The sequence below is a fragment of the Herpailurus yagouaroundi genome, unplaced genomic scaffold (assembly GCF_014898765.1).
Source record: "Herpailurus yagouaroundi ecotype Mexico unplaced genomic scaffold, PumYag 196, whole genome shotgun sequence".
NCBI lineage: Eukaryota > Metazoa > Chordata > Mammalia > Carnivora > Felidae > Herpailurus > Herpailurus yagouaroundi.
The window spans coordinates 14,748,528-14,766,557 of NW_024412427.1; the positions used below are offsets into that span (position 1 = coordinate 14,748,528).

Genomic DNA, 18,030 nt, shown 5'->3' on the forward strand with positions numbered 1-18,030 from the left:
CCACTGCCCCCATGGTTTGCTTTGGTCTCTTTCATGTTGGAAATTTCCTTACATGTGGAGTGATCCCTGGCTGCTCACTCATATTAACACTCTGATTGGAAAGCTGTGGGTGGGGGCGGTGGACTGGTGGGCTTCCATCTGGAGTGGGTGAGCAAGAGGCTATTGGGCTCACTCTGTGGAGCATTCTCCCTTCTCTCAAATCATCTTATCTGTAGGTCTTTGTCTCGGAAGTGGCCCACCCTGGATATGACAGGGGCTATTTGCAGACCGGGCTGAATGGGAGTCAGGGACCTGAGGGTTCATTGCTCCCAGTATGGACTTCCAGCCCAAGCCCCTCCCCGCCCCCACTTCAATCCCCACTCACTAGCACCTTCTGTGATAGCTGGTATCTGCAATTTTTGAGCTTTTCAGGCAAATCGACTCGTTCCTTTTTGCAGCTATCCATCCCCATAGCAACCGTCTACCCAGGCACTTAGGTCTGACTCTCTTCCTCTCTGCTAAGCCACTGGCCATTTCTTTATCCACTTCCCTTCTCTGTAAACTGTGGTTCAGGGTTATACTATCTCCCAGCTTTCTCAAAGACCGAGTTTTTGTTCCTGTTTCCTGTTTTAGGGAAAATTTTTTTAACAAGAGAAGGGGAGTAGAAATGCCTTTTGTCTGCCATCTAAAAAAAAAAAATACCATTTCTCGAGAGTTTTAAATGGAAAGGGCACCATTATATTGAGCAGAAGCGTGTCAGGAATGTGGGTTTCCTGATTCTCACTGGACAGCTTGTGCTATAACCCAGACAGCTCTGTGTTCTGCTTTTACAAATGTATTTGACTCAATAAAATAACAAATCACATATTAAAGGAAATACAGGCAGAAAGAAAGGCAGTCCAGGAAGTCCTGGCAAAAGACCAGAGGTGGAAAACAGGGGTGGAGGCACAAGGCCGGGCTGTCTCTGCTATGGCAGAAGTGCCCACTGTCCCCACAGCTCGCCCCTCCCTGCCTGCAGGTGTCTGCTCAGACATCACCTCCTCAGAGAGACTCGTGCCCACCCGTCACTTGTTACCTACGATCTCTGTTTTAGTTGTCCTCGTCTGACTGCCTGGTGATGATTTCACATTGACTTACTCATCTTTCGTGTCTTTCTGGAATGTGAGCTCCATGGCGGGAGGGAGTTTTTCTTTTTCACTTCCATATGGCCAGTGCCTAGCACCGTTGCCTGGTGGATTAGTAGAGGCTCAATAAAGAGCTGGTACATGAACGAATGGATGAAGGAAGGACTGTGTGAGTGCACAGGTTTCTACAAGAAAGCAGGAGTTCAGGGGGGCGCCTGGGTGGCGCTGTCGGTTAAGCGTCCGACTTCAGCCAGGTCACGATCTCGCGGTCCGTGAGTTCGAGCCCCGCGTCGGGCTCTGGGCTGATGGCTCAGAGCCTGGAGCCTGTTTCCGATTCTGTGTCTCCCTCTCTCTCTGCCCCTCCCCCGTTCATGCTCTGTCTCTCTCTGTCCCAAAAATAAATAAACGTTGAAAAAAAAAAAAGAAAGCAGGAATTCCGAGGCCGGGTGGAGGCTGAGGGGGGATGAGAGGGTCTTGGCTGGCCCAGGCAGTGGTCTTGAGTTGCCTACCATGGCGGCCCCCCTCTCTTGGGGAATCACAGCTGCTTCTCCTCTAAGAATTCTCTCCTTGGAGGTCAGGGGGCTATGAGAAAGGGAGAGAACACAAAGTCCCTTTATTCGGGGGAATGGATTCCATCCTGAGACAAATTGTTACCTCTGAGGCCACCAGCCACCCAGCCAGCCTATCACCATGGCCTCCCTCTCAAGGATGTGGGCATAGGCCTGGCCAGAGCTGAAATTGCCCTGGAAACCAGTCTTCCCTTTAATTAACAGGGAGAGCAACCAAGCCCTGCTAATGGAGTCGGGTATGGAGTGGGGGTAGGGTCAAGTTCATAAAGTCCCCAAAGCATCAAGGCCTCCTTGTTTATTTTCCCGAAAATGTTCCCCTTTCCCCAGAACAGGGTGGGGGCCCAGTGGGCCGCAGGCAGGGAAAAAACTTTAACCTCCAGCCTGCCCAGCTCAGCATGTCACAATTTGACTTGCATTTTTTTAATAATTGCAAACTTAATGAAAAAATAACCCAACCCCGAAACACAGCAGGGACTCATGGCCAGTAGTTGGCGGGAGCCCCTGGCAGCTGTGAGGACAAGACGCAAAGGGTATAGGAGCCACTGGAAGACAGTGAACGCCCTTCATCTGGAGACCCTCTCTCTCCAGAGCTAGGCTGGGCTCCCCATTGCCTTTCGTATCATGCCCAACTGATTCAGCTGAGGTCTTAGAGCTGAGTTTCCTCAGGTCTTACGTCAGGACTCGGACCCAGAGGGGAGAGGGTGTGGCCAGGTTGTGCGCTTGTGGGGGCTGATACAGGCAGCGGGATTGGTTGGCCTGAGCTCTGAGAACGTTGGAGGGAAGTGAGAAGATGGCCTTCCTATAGGCTGAGCCCTGGCTGAGTGTGCCCAACATGTCAGGCAGCTGGGTTTCAGGGTCAATGAAACTTTGTACAGGAAGTCAGGTTATCTCCAGGGGTATGTGTGTACTAAGGGCAGAGATGGGGACTTCTTAGGGTTTGCAGATCCCAAGCTTGTCATGCTTTTGGGGTTGGTGGCTGAGAGTGCCAGGATTGGGCCAGTCTGCCAGGCTCCTCAGCTTGCCCTGTACATCCTCGTGATCTCATGATCGGGCAGGAACACCGAAACACCTAAGTCCAGCCTCCAGAGCCAGCGCGTCATTGAATCCATTGAACGATCGATTCTTCGAAACATTTAACCCTGGAGCGTTGGAGGCCCGGAAGCACCCACCTGAGACTCTTGAGAGGATAGAGACTTTCCAACCTGGGACAATAGTAGGAGTGAAACATTTATCACAACTGCTCCACGAGGCCGTAACCATCATGCTCCTTACTTTGCAGATGTGGAAACTGAGGCACCAGAAGTTCACGTAATTGGCCCAGTTTTAGGAGGGGTAGAGCTGCCCGTAGATAAACCCAGGCCATCTGGCCCTAGAGGACGCTGTGCTGCTTCAGATGCCGAATAGCATTGAGGCTCAGCGTTTTAGAATCATAGAATGTTTCATGGGCAGGATATTAGAGCCACCGAATCTTAACGTCAGAGCACTTCGGAACCCACCGTCATTGACTTGTCAAATTCTGCAGTCGTAAAATCCAGGCAGCTTAGAATCGTGGAATTTTAAACGCCTGGGGGGGGCGGGGGGAGCTTCAAGTCAGAGAAGTGTGGATTCTGGGATATTGGACTGGACAGAAAGGTTGGCAACCCAAGGTCCATCCTCCCATATGGCAGCCAGGGAAACTGAGGCCCGCAGAGAGGAAGGGAGGTATCCAGGAGAGGCAGAGCCTGGCGGAGTGGGCGTCGATGTTTGGAGAGAGAAACTTGAAGGAACAAAGACAGACCCGAGGCAGGCAGGGATCTGTTTGTGAGGAGGAATTTGCTCGCATTTTGCTGCCCTGCCGGTCGTTACTTCCACTCTTGCCCTCCGATGCTGTCCTCGGAGCCTGCCCTCGCCAGGCTCTGCATCCTGTTTATACTCCCGACAAACTGAATTTTCAGAAGTTGGCTTCCTAGAAGCCAGCTTAACACATTGGAGGTTTCCTTTGCTTGCGTGCTGTTTCTTGGTGAGATGCCTGCTCTCCAGGGGCGCAGAGGAAGCACATAGAGGTTTTGCACACTCACATCAGCAGCCCAGGAGGGTGGAGGGACAGGAATCACCGGGGCCGGTGCCTGGGAGCTTGGATAGACCCAGGAGCACGGATAGAAATGGAGTGTCCCGAGGCAGGAGGTGACAGGTCCGGGGCTCCACGGTTCTCAGGCCACACCTGCAAATGTACGTCCTAACTGGGGGTCCTCGATCTCTCAGAGACATCAGCCAAAGGGATTCGTGCAGAGAAGGGCTGGGGAGAGGTCGGTGGGAAGCCCATGCACTTGGAGGTCTTTAGTCTGGAGCCGATGGGCAAGAAGCAGGAAACTTAGCCTCCTGGATGCTACCCCCTTGAAGGCAGAGGAAAGCCCAGAAGAAGTTTTATGGGCATGCTTAAGACCGAAGGGCGGAAACTACTGGAGAAGATTTGGTTTCCGTCAAAAGCAGTGGTTCTCGAAGTATCGTCTGGAATCCCTGGGGTCCCATGCCCACCCCAGGGGGGCTACAGGTGATATATCATATTTCTCAATAATACTAAGACATCATTTACCCTTTTCACTCTCAATGTAATTTTCTGCAGCTATGACCTGTGATAGCACCTTCGCTCTGAAAACAGTGAAAAAAAATTAATGCAAAAGAAAATTCATGATGAACAAAATGTCAAAATTTTAAATAAAGGCAAGATCAATATTATTAATTTTTCCTTTTGCCTCAGGCTCCAATAGAGATTTTTCAAAATACTGTTTTAAAATAGTCATCTTGATGACTGAGATGTTGGGGCACGCCTCGCATTTTATGCTCATTTAGTTCTCCCTTACCCTGGCTCTGGAGGTAATCTACGTGAAGAGAGGCTGTATAGGGTCCTCAATAGTTTTTAAGGGTAAAGGGGTCCTGAGACCAAAATGCTTGAGAATCACTCGTCAGTGGGACCACGTTCCTTCAGTTGGAATTACCCAACAGTGGAGGAGATTATATGTCGAGGTATTGAGTCTTCGTGACAAGGTGCGTTGCAAACAGAAGGTTAAAGAATCGGGCATGGGGCAAAGGGACAAGCGTTCAGTGTCTCTTGTCTGGATGTCTCCAGCAGCTGCCCTCGGGCCTCCTCTTGCCCCATCACCTAAGGGATCTTCTCATTTCCTCACCTGAAGTCTCCTGATGGTCTCCTATCACACCCTGAGCAAAAACCAAACTCTTCCTTATGGCCTGTGTGCCCCAGCCCCTCTCCTACTCCAGGCCCCAAGGGGCGTCTAGCTCCTAGCCCCACATCGGCCGCTTTCCAGTCCCTCAACAGGCCAGATCCTTTCCCACCTCAGGGCTTTTGCCCATGATCTTCCCCCTGCTGGAAATACCCTTGTCTTCACTCTTTTGGTGGCTGTTCCTTTCATCCTCTCCAGCTCGACTGTCACTTCCTCTGGGTGGGCCTGCCCTGACCATTCTACAGAAAGGAGGATTTCTCTAGCATCATCTCTCAACTGCTTGTTTGCTTCCTTCACAGACATCGTCACCATCTATTTTGTCTTTATTTGTTGGCATGGATGGTTCACATCCATTCTCCCCATGAGATCATGAGCTCCTCCAGGGCAGGGACCTTGGCTGTCCTAATGGAGGGTCCCGATCTGACATAGCACCAGGCATGGAGGAAGCCCTTGAGAAATGTTTGTTGGGCAAATAAACCAATTCATTATGAATGAATGAATGAATGAATGATGAACAGTTGCCTATCAATGCTCAGGCACTCTCCAGGAAGCCCCAGACAATACACACTGCTGGAAATGTCAGTAACCAATGCTGGATGGTGTCTGATGAAACACTAGTGTTATGTGTTTGTCGCACCATCCATCAGCACTAATCAATTGGGAGAAGAGAGTAATTGGAAAGGCTGAGACCTGGCTAAGCTGAAGCGTGAGTACAGACTTCTAGGTTCTTTGCCCGGAACGCCATCCTATCTGTCTCTGATGATTCATATTTTATTCGTTGTCAGGGCTAGGCTCAAATAGTCCTGTCTCCTAGGGCCCTTCCCTGACCCTGCTTCTGTCAGAATAAGTCACTCTTGCTCCAGGCATGCATTTGTTAGGACAACAACCCTTGTCTACTGCCTTGATTTGAAAACATTAGCTTATAGAAATGATCTGCCAGCCTGGAGGTTATTGTCCCATTTAAAAACAATTTTTGTTGATGTTTATTTATGTTTGAGAGAGAGAGAGAGAGAGAGAGAGAGAGGGACAGAGTGCGAGCAGGGGAGGGGCAGAGAGAGAAGGAAACACAGAATCTGGAGCAGGCTCCAGGCTCTGAACTGTGAGCACAGAGCCCAAGGCAGGGCTCTAACTCACAGACCGTGAGATCATGACTTGAGCCAAAGTTGGACGCTCAACCAACCGAGCCACCCAGGCGCCCCTATTGTCCCATTTTATTTATTTATTTTTTGTTTTTTTATGGTCCCATTTTAGAGATGAAAAAAGTAAAGGCCAGGAAAGATCTTACATTTTAGTAGAGGAGACTCATCCTACAAATAGTTCCATATTATGTGGGAGGTAATAAGAGCTATGGTAAGAAAAAAAATATATGTATACGTATATATACACATATGTATACATACATATACATGTATGTATATATCCTCTCTCTATATATACATAGATATATACATATACGTGTATACATATACGTGTATACATGCATACATATACATATATACATATATACATATGTACATATACATCTATATGTGTATATATATTGCAGGGGAAGGGCATAACGGAGCCCTCTCTGTGGGGTCAATAGCTGTAGGTTCAAATTCCAGCTAAACTTCAGTTAACTGTTATTCCAACATTTGATTACCGTTTACTTCTAGGATATCAGCCTCATGGGGACAGGGCCCATGTCTGTCTATTCACTGCTCTGCGCGCCAGCACCTAGAACAGTGCCCAGCACACAGCAGGTGCTCGGCATTGATGCGGGTTGAATAAAGGACCGCACGTGCACCCGGCATTGTATATGTTCTATCTCATCTAATCTCAACGGTCAGTGAGGTAGGGGCTGTGATCACCCGCATTTTATGAATAAAGCAACTGGGGCCACAGCAAAGTTAGACTAACTCACCCAAGAACACACAGCTGGTAGATGGCGGAGTCCCAACGGGACCCTGCTCGAGTCCGGTCCGTCTTGCGTCTTGGCCATGACTGCGCGCAGCCTTACTCCGCTTGCTGTGTGGTCAGGGCACGTGACTCCGCTCGGCGCCTCAGTGTATCGTTTAAATAGTACCCATGACACAGGGTTCCTGCGAAAGTTCAAAGCCTGCAGAGCTCTTACGCTCCTGCCTGGCGCTCAGTCACACCTCCGTTCAGGCGACCCATCCTCCTTTGACGTTCCATCAGCCATCGCGAAACAAAAGGGCATGGAATAAAAGTTTCCAAGCGGACAAACCTCCTATGATTTCTGGAAGGTCTTGGGGAGCTGGGTCAGTTACAGAGGTTGCAGAGAAGAATGCTTTGGGGTGAGGTTTTGGAAGTGGTGGCCCTGCCCATGCAGGTTGATTTGTAGACTGCCTTCTTCATCCCTCGGGAGGGGTTGCATAGCAAGAAGCATTTAGGGGGCACCCCGTCCCGGAGACTCAGCCACTACGCTAAGAGCTCCGCGGGATCCCTCATTGATTCTTCCCAGCCCCGTTATACAGTTGGCACCATTGAGACTCAGGAAGTGAAGGGACTGGTCCAAGAAACAGAGTTGGGACTCAAACTCAAGGAGGGCCCCAAAGTCAGCACCCCCAATCACTATGACCAGTCGCCACAGAACTAGGGAGGGCCAGAAGAAAGTTGGAATGTTCCAGAGACCCAGGACTGGGCGGCCAAGCTTTGCCCAGGCCAGTGCCCCCACCCTCCTCTTCTGGCCTTCCTTTCCACCTCCCACCACCACCACCCCCACTCCCCGGATTCCTGCACCATCTTCCCTGTGTAGGTATTTTGCCCTGAACGCCTGTTATCTTCCACTGGTTCTTGAGATGGAGATCTGTGTTCAGTGGTTCATTCAGGAGGAAGGGAGGAAGGAAATGGGGAAGACAAGACTGGGATGACACACAGTGGATCTGTGTGTAAAATCTCAGCAGGAGATCCCGCAGGAGGGATCCCGGAGATCCAGCAGGAGATCCCGCAGGAGGAGTCGAGGATTTGTATTGCACACCAACCAGGGACCTCCCTGGGGAAGGCTGTGTCTTTGGGCAGACAATTCCCTGCAGCTAAGGGCAGTTCCCAGCTGGAAGCCATCAGGGGGAGTGGGTGGCTGACTGGGATCCAGGCAGAGCCCCCAGCATCCACGCCACCCGCCCACCATTATCTGACAGCAAAGACTGCCTCCAGCGGCTCCGACTGACAGATCACTGCCTACCTATCAGGCACCTCCTTACACGTCAGGTGGCTTCCCTCACTTCATCCTCGTGGCAACCCTGAGGGTGACACTATTGAAACCAAGGCTCAGTGAACTGAAGACCTTGCCCAGAGTTACATGCCTGGAGATGGCTACAGCTGGGACTCTAACCCGACCCAAATAGGACCGCAGGATCCCACCCTTGCCCCTTCTAAGAATTCCTTCCTTTCACCCAACTCAGCTCTGGGTCCCTGGAGTCCAAGTTCCTGCCCCTAAGGAGCTTACAGTCCAGTGGGCAAGTCAAGACATCTAATGTCTTGTGGTAAGTGTTGTGATGACAGGTGACCTGGGGAAGTTGGGGGTGGGGGGTGGCTATCTTGCCAGAAAGTCAGGGAAGGGAGGCACGTTCGGCCAGGTAGAGGGAGCGGGCCAGAGGGTCCTACATAACGAGCCCTGCCGCTCCAGGAATATTTGCTGAGGGAATGCATGGATGGATGGATGGATGGACGGATGGACGGAAAAATGGATGGCTGATGGGAGGGGGTGGATTGGAAGATCCAGACAGGAAGCAGGGGGCCAGTGAGGAGTCTAGAGCAACTGTCCAGGGGAGGAAGTGGGACCTAAACCTGCAGATTAGGAGCAATGAGCGAGAAATGGGAGGTGAGCCTTATAGAATCCTGTGACCTAGAGCCTCTCCTCGCGCCATCTCTCCCAATCCCATCCATGTCCTGACTCCGTGCCCTGCAGATGCCCCTCTGCATCTCCCAGTCTTGCCCATTTCCCCTGGCTGCCCCAGCCCTGCTTCCACTGGGAAGTCTGACTGACACCATAGCTCTCCCTTACCCTGCGGCGCCACCTCCCCTCCCCCTCCCAGTTTAACCTTCCATTTGGAGAGGGCTGCAAATTTGGAGAACCATCTGCGGCTCCTGATGTCAGGCCCATCTGGGACCACGGAACACCTCTCGGCAGGGGTACGATGGGATGAAGGTGAACCCGCCTACCCAGCACAGGTGGGATCTCTCTGCCCCCATATGACCCACTCGTTAGCCCTCCGAAGACAGCATCTGATGGTAAAAATTGGGGCTTGGAGCCCAGATTGTTGGGAACAGGAATGGCGTCTCTGGGGATGGTCCCTAGATTCCCATGGAGCAGAATGTGAGACTCTTCACCGGGAGGTTTGCAAAAGCCCTTACTTACAGATGCCATCAGAACAAAAACTCTCTGAAGCAAAAGAGTTTGGACCCCATCAGAGCCTCAGATCCATGGAACCAGGCCTGCCCAAGTGTGCAGCACAAACTGAATGAGGCCCGAGGAAGACAAGACCCCATCCTTCATAGGCTGCCCGCGTGAGGGAGGTCTCATCCACACCCCTTGGAGGCACTGCGTTTATATCAGTTGACTCCTTTGGTTGCTTGTGTAAAAACGGGATTTGCCGGACTGGAAAGCCCAAGCTGGAGCTTCAGATGGGGCAGGGTCGAAGGGCTCCGGTGAAATCGTCGGAAGTTTGCCCCCCAGATTACAATGATCAGAAAACAAAGTTTCCCGAAACAGAAATCGAAGGAGGAATGGATTCCGGGGAAGCAAGCGACCAACGACTTACCTCCCGTGCGCTAGGCGGCTGTCGTTGGCTTTGCTCGTTTATGGAGGAGAACCAGCCTCGGAAAGGGGAGATCATGCTCACGGTTAAGAAGTTCCCAGGAGGCCTTCCTGGATACCCTCTCGGACAGCCTGACCCTTGGTAGCACTGGCTTTAATTAAAATCACACTCAGAGCCAACCCGTCTGGGACTATCTGAGGGGACAGAAAGCAGCCTGTGTGTGTGACCTCAGATGGGACGGGCCCGGAGGAAGAAAGGGCTCCGTCCTCACAGCGCTCTGTGGGGGTTATTCTGAATAATGGTAAGTACCATGTATTGAGCACTTTCTTCACAGCAGGCATGATTCTAGGTCCTTCGTGTGTCTTCAATCTCTCCAGCAACGCCGTGAGGTTGGTGCTGTTGTTGAGTTATGGAAACTGGGGCATCATGTGGCCTTAGCTCAGAGGAGGTGACCAGTCAGTGCTGCTGTTTATCATTATCATCAGAGGACCTTTAAGCCTCAGATTCTGTGGGTCTCTCCAGGACTCGATGTCCCCACCCACAGCTCTTGCCATGTCTCAAAGACTCAGTTTCTACCACGTCACGGAACCAGCACGTTCTAGTCCCTTTCTTCTCTCTTCCCCTCACTCTGCTCGGAGAAAACAAGGCCAGGGTTTGGAAAAGGGTCATCCTGTACTCAGACTCATGGGATGACACGTTAGTGACTGGGGGTGGGTGTCCGTTTAGGTGCCAAGGGACGGCAGCGTCCCAGAAAGATTGCTGACTTTGTAGTTCTGTTACTCCTACAAGATTATGATGTGAAAAAAAGCCTCCAAGAGTCGTGCAACGCGCAACCTTCACAACCTTATGTGGCAGGCCCAGCCGAATGTCCCTGACTGTAAAGGGAGAAGAACGGGGTCTGTCTCAAATTGCTGCTGAAAGAATTGAGTGAGCCAACATTTGTAAAATGTTTGGCATGTGGCCTACATAAAGTGGGTGCTCAAAAATAAAGATAATTATGGGGCCGCCCGGGTGGCTCAGTTGGCTAAGCATCTGACTCTCGGTTTGGGCTCAGGTCATGACCTCACGGTTTCGTGAGTTCGCGCCCCGCCTTGGGCTCTGTGCTGACCGCGCGCGGAGCCTGCTCGGGATTCTCTCTCTCTCTCTCTCTCTCTCTCTCTGCCCCTCCCTTCCTCCTGCTGTCTCTACCTCTGTCAAAATAAATAAATAAACAAGATTAAAAAAAAATAATGATAATATTGCATGAAATTGTCTAAGGTCGGGAAGGCTGAGTGCAGATTCAAACCTGCCAGCAAAGTAATACTTTTCGCTGTGTGCTTGGGATCCCATGACAGAAAGCCTGAAAGGAATGGAATGATTTACCCACCTTTGTTCTAGTCCACAACTGATTTAGCCCCAAACCGATGCCAGACAGATCTTGGGTAACCCAAGTTGTTGACAGATAGAAGGGAGTATATGTGGATGCAAGGAAGGGTACACGGACAGAGAGCGAATGAATGGGGAGTAGACGGGTGGGTAGGCGGAAGGAAGGATGGGTGCTGGACTGGTGGCCGGAGGAAGGGTAAATTGGCAGATGGTAAGACGGAAGGCTGGATGTGTGGGTAAGTGGGCAGGTGCCTGAATACTTGGATGGGTAAATGAGTGGGTCAGCGGAAAGACAGATGGAAGAGGGGGTAAGTAGCTAGAAAGGAAGATACTAGAACACGCTGAGAGAAGCACAGGCGGCGAATATCTCTGGCCCTCTGGCCACCTCCCCCCAGTTGCCTTTTCCAGTGGAAAATGGAAAATCACGGGCCCTGGGAAGACATTTCCCTGTGTGGTCTGTTAATAGAGGCCCAGAAAGGCCAGCCAAGGCTGAAAGCTCACCCCCTACCGGGACCCTGTTATTAGCCATGTTCCCCTACCCTGGCCCTTGGGTGAAAGTATGGGCTGGTGGCCACTGAGGAGCTGGGCCCACCCAGGCCCCTCATTAAGCCTTATTAAGCCCTCAGAGTGGGAGGAAGGAGGGGAGGAGACCTTTCTCACAAAGGTCAGCGGTTGGAAAGAGAAGGTACAGATGTTCTCTGGGGTGGTCATCCACTATGGAGCCATGAGGAATGTGGAAGTTTCCTTGGCCCAACCTGCTCCACCTCCGTCTTGCAGGTTGGGGAACCAAGGCCCACACAGGAGGGAAAAGGGACACACCCAGAAGTCAGGACAGAGCCACCCTTAAACTCAGGTCTCCCAACTCACAGGCTGCAGCCTTGCCTCTCTCTGAAATCTGCAGCCTTAAGATTGACATTGGAGATAGAAAGGAATGGGCAGGTGCGGGGCTCCTACGTATGCGAAGCCCCCGGGCCAAGCATTTCCTGTCCACGAAGCCTCCGGTCTCCTCTGCGCCCCCACTGGTAATGTGGAAACGATTTGTTTGTCCTTTCATTGATGCAACAAGCCCTCATTCAATGTCTACTCTGGGCCAAACACTGATCGAGGCACAAGGAGTATGGCATTAGCTAGCTAAACAAGGTTTCTACCCTCCCAGAGCTTACCTTCTAGAAGGGGATGGAGATCATAAACAAGCAGATAAATAACATGTACTATGAAGACAATCTAATAGGGATTAGGAGATATACAGCAACGGAAGGGACAATTTTGGGATGGGACGGCTGGGGAGGCAGGGCCTCTCTGAGAAGGTGACCACGGCCAAGGTAGGCAATTGTAAGGTCCGTGTTCCCTGTTGCCTGTACGGTTGGAGCTGGGACGTGGCTGCCCACAGTGGCCCTGCGACCAGGCCGTTCCTGCCAATGGGATAGGAGCGGAAGCGATAAGTGGCCTTGCAAACCTAGGCTTCCAGCTGTGGTTGGGCGTCCCCCATGCTCTCTTGTCTCTTCCCATGGCTGAAAGCAAGGGATGAAAGAACCTGGATCCCGGCATCATCATGTGGAGCAGAGCCACCACTGTGTGGCCACAGTCACTACGTAAGTGAGAAATACACTTTTAGCGCGCTTGAGTCATCGCACGTTTCAGGGCCTTTTTGTCACAGCACTCCAGCCTAATCTAGAGCATACCACATGTTTGAACTGAGACCCTAGAGACCACATGGCAAAGTGGGCTAGGGCATCACAGGCGGACAATGGCGAGCGGAGAAGCCTCAAGGCAGGACCAAGCTTGGCTTTATCGGAGGAACAGAAGGGACACTGGTGTGGCCCGAATGAATGAAGAGGGGAAACGTGGGGGCAGTGGCCTGTCGGGAGTCCAGCTTTTAGGAGAGGCCACTGTCAATGGGGCCATAAGCAGGGGAGAAACCCACCTTGGTGTGCATCTTGAAAAGATCCCCCCTGGCTGCTGTGCAGAGATGAGCAGGAGCGGCAAGGGGGAACAGGGAAGGGCTGGGGCGGTCGTGGCAGGAGATGATGGTGGCCTGGATGAGGCCAAGGGCAAGAGAGAAGGAGTAAAGGGAATTGATTTAGGGTATATTTTGGAGGCGTTGCTGATTGGGGGGGGGGGGGGGCAAGAGAAATGAAATAATCCACAAGCCACTGGACAAAATCTAACGCGGAAGCCAATGCAGATCAATAGGCATTGGGAGGGTATTATCCCAGCTCACAGCCTCCTCTCCCGAGAGCCTTCCACCCACAGGAACTCTGCTTAGTTCATAATCTGGCCCCTCCCCTGCGGCTGAATAGACTGGAGATGAGCTCATAATTGGGGCTCAGCCAATCAGACCCCAGGGCCCTGTCCCTGACAGAGACCCCAGGGAGATGTGGTTGCCCGCCCATCCACCCATCCCAGCGGAAAGAAAGCGTGTAGCCACAAATGGAGTCAACCTCCCTCCACCCCGGCCGGAAGTGCCCCCAGCCAAGCAGGGACCGGCTACCCTTTGCAGATCCTTGGCCTGGCCCGGCAGAAATGGGTGTCCCAGGGCAGAGGATGGGAGGGGCGGGCCAGGCTTCTGGGCCACAGGCTGTACGCGTGCGATCAGAGACCAGTTATCCCCTGGGAAGAGGGAAGGCGCTTCTGTTTCCCCGTCTGGCGAGTGGCTTTCTGTGGCACATCGTATCTTCCCCAAACGGCCACGAGAGTATTTCTTTTTCCCACGTGCTCTTCGAGAACCCTGCCACTCTCCTCCACCAAGAGGGGGAGTCCACATCCGGCCTCTCCGCGGTTGGGCGTGCAGGTTCTAGAGGCTCCCTGGGTTCTTTCACCTCGGTTCCTGCGCCTGTAAAGTGAGGATGCCAGTAACAGCAGGTAAATGTTAAGGGGAGCCCCATAAGGACGGGGATTCTGGCTGTTCCCTGCCCTCTCCCCAGAGCCCAGAACAGTGCCTGGCCTATAGTTGGTGCTCAATGAATAGCTGTTGAATGAACGCCTCTGAATCTAATTTTTAGTTCTGTGCTTGGCACAAAGCAGCTGTTCAATAAATGCTGGTCCTCCTCACCCCTCCCAGCCTCTCCATCCTGCCAGCCCTGTTTCCACCTGCTCCGGGGAGCCCTCCTGGGCTTCACAGCATCCACTGACGGCCCTGTGGCCCTAGGGTCTTTGCTGCCCCAGGCAAAGTTCTCCACTGATGTCCTCAGCCCATCTCTCACGTGCTTCGCCCTATCTGTTGCCAGAAAGCGGGGACTAAAACCAGCCCAGAGAGGAACCCCAGCTTCCCTGCCCACCAGTAAACCCCAGGCCATACACACTCTTGCCCCTGGACAGACCGTGGGGGATGTTCCACGTCGCTGAGGCCAGATGCCAGGGGACCCTCCCCTCCCCCACCCCTCCTGGCTGCAGGGGCTGCTGTCCCACCAGGGCCAGGGCCATCCCCCATGCGTGATTCCAACATCTGTAATACTTTCCCCTCTCCTTGTGGACCTCCTCCTCCAAATTCCTCCCGCTTCATTATTAGTATATATAAAAAATAAAAAAAATTAAGCTGTCTTAATCATTTTCCATATTAGCTGACAGCCGGCTCCCATATGCCTGGGAATGAGACCATTTCTCCTGTGCCCCCCTCTGCTTTTCCAAAATAACTAACCCCAAACAAGGCCCGGTTGTCAAAAGCCCTCCGGGTCGGATACAATCCACAGCCCTGTCTCCTCGGGGTCCTGGCTGGCTGGCGTGGCCTGAGTCGGAAGCAAAGGATAGAGGTTGTCTTGTGTCCCCAGGGCTGATCAGGGTGCACTCATGAGCTGGAAGTCTCTATTCTTGCTTTGTCTGTTTTGTCCAGCCCAGAAAAGGAAAGGGCACGACCTCTGGAGCAGATGGGTTGGTGTTCCAGCGCCGGCTCGGCCGGCCTCCAGCTGTGCAACCTTGGGCAATCCACTTAACCTCTCCGAGCCTCAGGTTCCTCATCTGTAAAATGGCAGAAACAATAGCCCCAACTTCTCAGTGTTGGGATGAGGGGTCAAGGCGACTATGATGACAACTCCAGCGAGAGTAACGGTTACTAGCCACGCATACCCTGCTGTACGACGCGCACCGAGCCAGGCCCCTACCTGTATCCCTGACAGTCAGTCTGCACAACAACCCGCCTTCCGGACGGGGAACAGAGAGGCTGAGAGATCGCAGATCTCCCCCTGGGAACAAGCAGCAGAGATGTGGAAGAGCTGGGATTCTAATGCGGGCATCCTGACCCCGGCCCCTGCAATCTTCAGGTCCCCTTCCGGTGCTTCTGTAGATGCTCCGTAACAGCTCGGTCCCCCCCTCCGTCCCAGCTTCACCTTATCTTTCTCTCTCTCTTGGCCTTCAACCCGAGCTCTGCTGTCTTGTCCCCGCTGCCCCCCACCCCATGCCTGCTGGGCTGTGGGCGTCGGGAGGGTGGGTAGGGGCCCAGGGCCCAGGCGTGATCGACTCAGGAGGGCCCGGCTCCACTCCGACCACTTGTCAGCATCCCCTGGGAGCACTAAAAAGCATGGACACCTGTGTCCCAGCCCTGGCGGTGAAGGGCTAGAGGTTCTGGGCTGAACTTGAACTGAAAGAGAAGTTCCGAGCCAGAAGGGGATATACTATTTCTCCAGACCTCAAGTTGGAAGACTGTTTCTGTTTTTGCTTATTGTGAGCCAAACTGCTTTTTTTTTTTTCTTGACCAAAAAAGGATGACGAGTTGGTTCATAATAGAAGCCCCCAAGAATTCTCCTAGAATTTATCCAAAATATATCCCTTGGCTAAAATACTAGAATATTTATGTTGCTATTGGCCTGTCATAAAGACTTGCAATATTTCCTCTACACCCTCGATCTATACCCCCATAGGTCCAGCTTCTCCACATGGAAAATTCTTTCTAAGACAGGCACTTTGCATATGTAATTCCTCATCCTTTCTAAAGCCCTGGGTGGGGGACGTATCATTTCTCTCCATTTTACAGATGAGGAACCAAGGTTCAGAGTGGTTAAATGATCTGTAACAGTCACACCTGGATTTGAACCCAGGTCCCAACTGCAGAGCCATGGTTTTGCTGACGCAGCCTCTCCAGGAGGCCGGTGGTCCCACCAAGAGACAACCCCGTCCCACGGTCCTGACCCACAGCGTGCGAACCCTCCCACCTTGAGCCGGGCTGGCCTCCGCCCGGAGAGACGGCACCGCATCCAGCTGCCTGGGCTCAAATCGTAGCGCAGCCCTTCACTAACCATGACACCTCGGGCACATCCTTTACCGCCTCAGCTTCTACTCTCCCCTTTGTTCAGTAGAAATACCGTCTCCCGTCTTGCAGGGCTGTTCTGTGGAACGAAGCCATCCCGTACGTAGAGGGCTGGCACAGAGCGGCCAGAATCCTTACTCCACTTCTAAGTCCCGAAGTGGGGCACACCGAGCAGGTGCTCAAAAATCGCTCCTTGGTGGCAAACGGGAGGCTCGAAACAACAAAAACAAGAAACTAGAAAGAAATGTGACAAAACATTGGCAATAGAGCCTTCTGGGGATGAGATGACGGGTGATTTTGTTGTCTTCTTCGGGATTTGTTTTTCCCCAGGCTCTCAGATGGAAAGAACATTACACCGTGTTTCCCTAATTCTGGGACGGCGTGAGCTCTGATATGCACCATCGACGGCATTTTTTTTTTTCAGAGGAAAGGAGGAAATGCTACCGTTCGGAATTGTAAGACTTCTCCCGATTTTAGAAAAGTTAACGTCTATGGAGGAAGGCTTCTTAGGTCAAGGAAATAGTGTGGAACCAAGTAATCACAGTGGGGGCCGTCAGCAGGGGAGAATAAAATTTATTTTTATTTTTATTTTTTAATTTTTTTTTAACGTTTATTTATTTTTGAGACAGAGAGAGACAGAGCATGAACAGGGGAGGCGCAGAGAGAGAGGGAGACACAGAATCGGAAGCAGGCTCCAGGCTCTGAGCCGTCAGCCCAGAGCCCGACGCGGGGCTCGAACTCCCGGACCGCGAGATCGTGACCTGGCTGAAGTCGGACGCTTAACCGACTGCGCCACCCAGGCGCCCCCTTAAAATTTATTTTTAAAAGACGCCTGGGGGCGTGAGTTCACGCCCCGCACCCGGCCCTCTGCTGTCAGCTCAGAGCTCGGAGCCTGCTTTGGATCCTCTGTCCCCCTCTCTCTGCCTCCACCCCCCCCCCAAAAAAAAAAAAAAATTAAAAAAGAAGAAGAAGAAAAAGATACATCACTTTCCAGAACCCCAGAACGTCAGCTTAATGCTGCCAGCACGCATCTGACTGACCTGGGCCCTGTCCCGGTCCTCAAAACCCAGCATCTCTGGGCTGGGACCCGAGAATCTGTATTTTGTGCTAACAGAGCAGATCCTAGAAACCGTGCTGGAAACAAATCTCCCCCTCCTCCACTTTCTGTCCCCATCTTACAGATGGGAAATCTGAGTCCCTGAGAGGAGTCATTAGGACCCTCTAACATACATGAATGGCACAAGCAACCAATCCCCACAAAGGGTCTTCCTCACCCCCTACCCCAGCCCTTCCCCCGCTCATTGTTCTGCCCACCCTGAGATGTTTCTTCCCTCTTTCCCTAAGGGAGTGTCCCCTGTTCTTCATTAGGAGATTCTGGGTATTTTTGTCTCTCTGAGTACAGTATTCTATTGCCAGCAAATAATTTTAAATAGAAAAAACATGCCCCCAAATTAAACTGGAAAACAGAAAATAAGTAGGAAGGGAGTGAGTTGAGTGCCTGCTCTCTTGGTGAAGCGGGTGGGCTCCAAGCCTCCTCTCCCACACCTCTGAGATGGGATCATAGCACCCACCTCCCGCGTACCATGAGGACCAGGCGAGAAGTGCAAGAGATACACTGTGCACGGAGCATCTGTGTTCATTCCCGTCCACAGTTGCTTGATAAGTGACTACTTACCTGCTCTTCGGACTTTGAGATAATCATGTGAAGGAAATGGCGAGGGACCCAAAGTCCTCTACTTGGCTATTTCCCTATCAAGAGCCGTTTTATTTGTTTAC

General features: G+C 52.1%; 1 long non-coding RNA gene across 1 annotated transcript; it reads left to right on the forward strand.

Annotated features, from left to right (window-relative positions):
* Positions 1-13,392: 13,392 nt before the first annotated feature.
* Positions 13,393-16,842, forward strand: LOC121011996 (uncharacterized). Its single transcript, XR_005781900.1, has 2 exons — positions 13,393-13,877; positions 16,585-16,842. It is a non-coding gene; the product is annotated as an uncharacterized LOC121011996 (long non-coding RNA).
* The last annotated feature ends 1,188 nt before the right edge of the window (positions 16,843-18,030 follow it).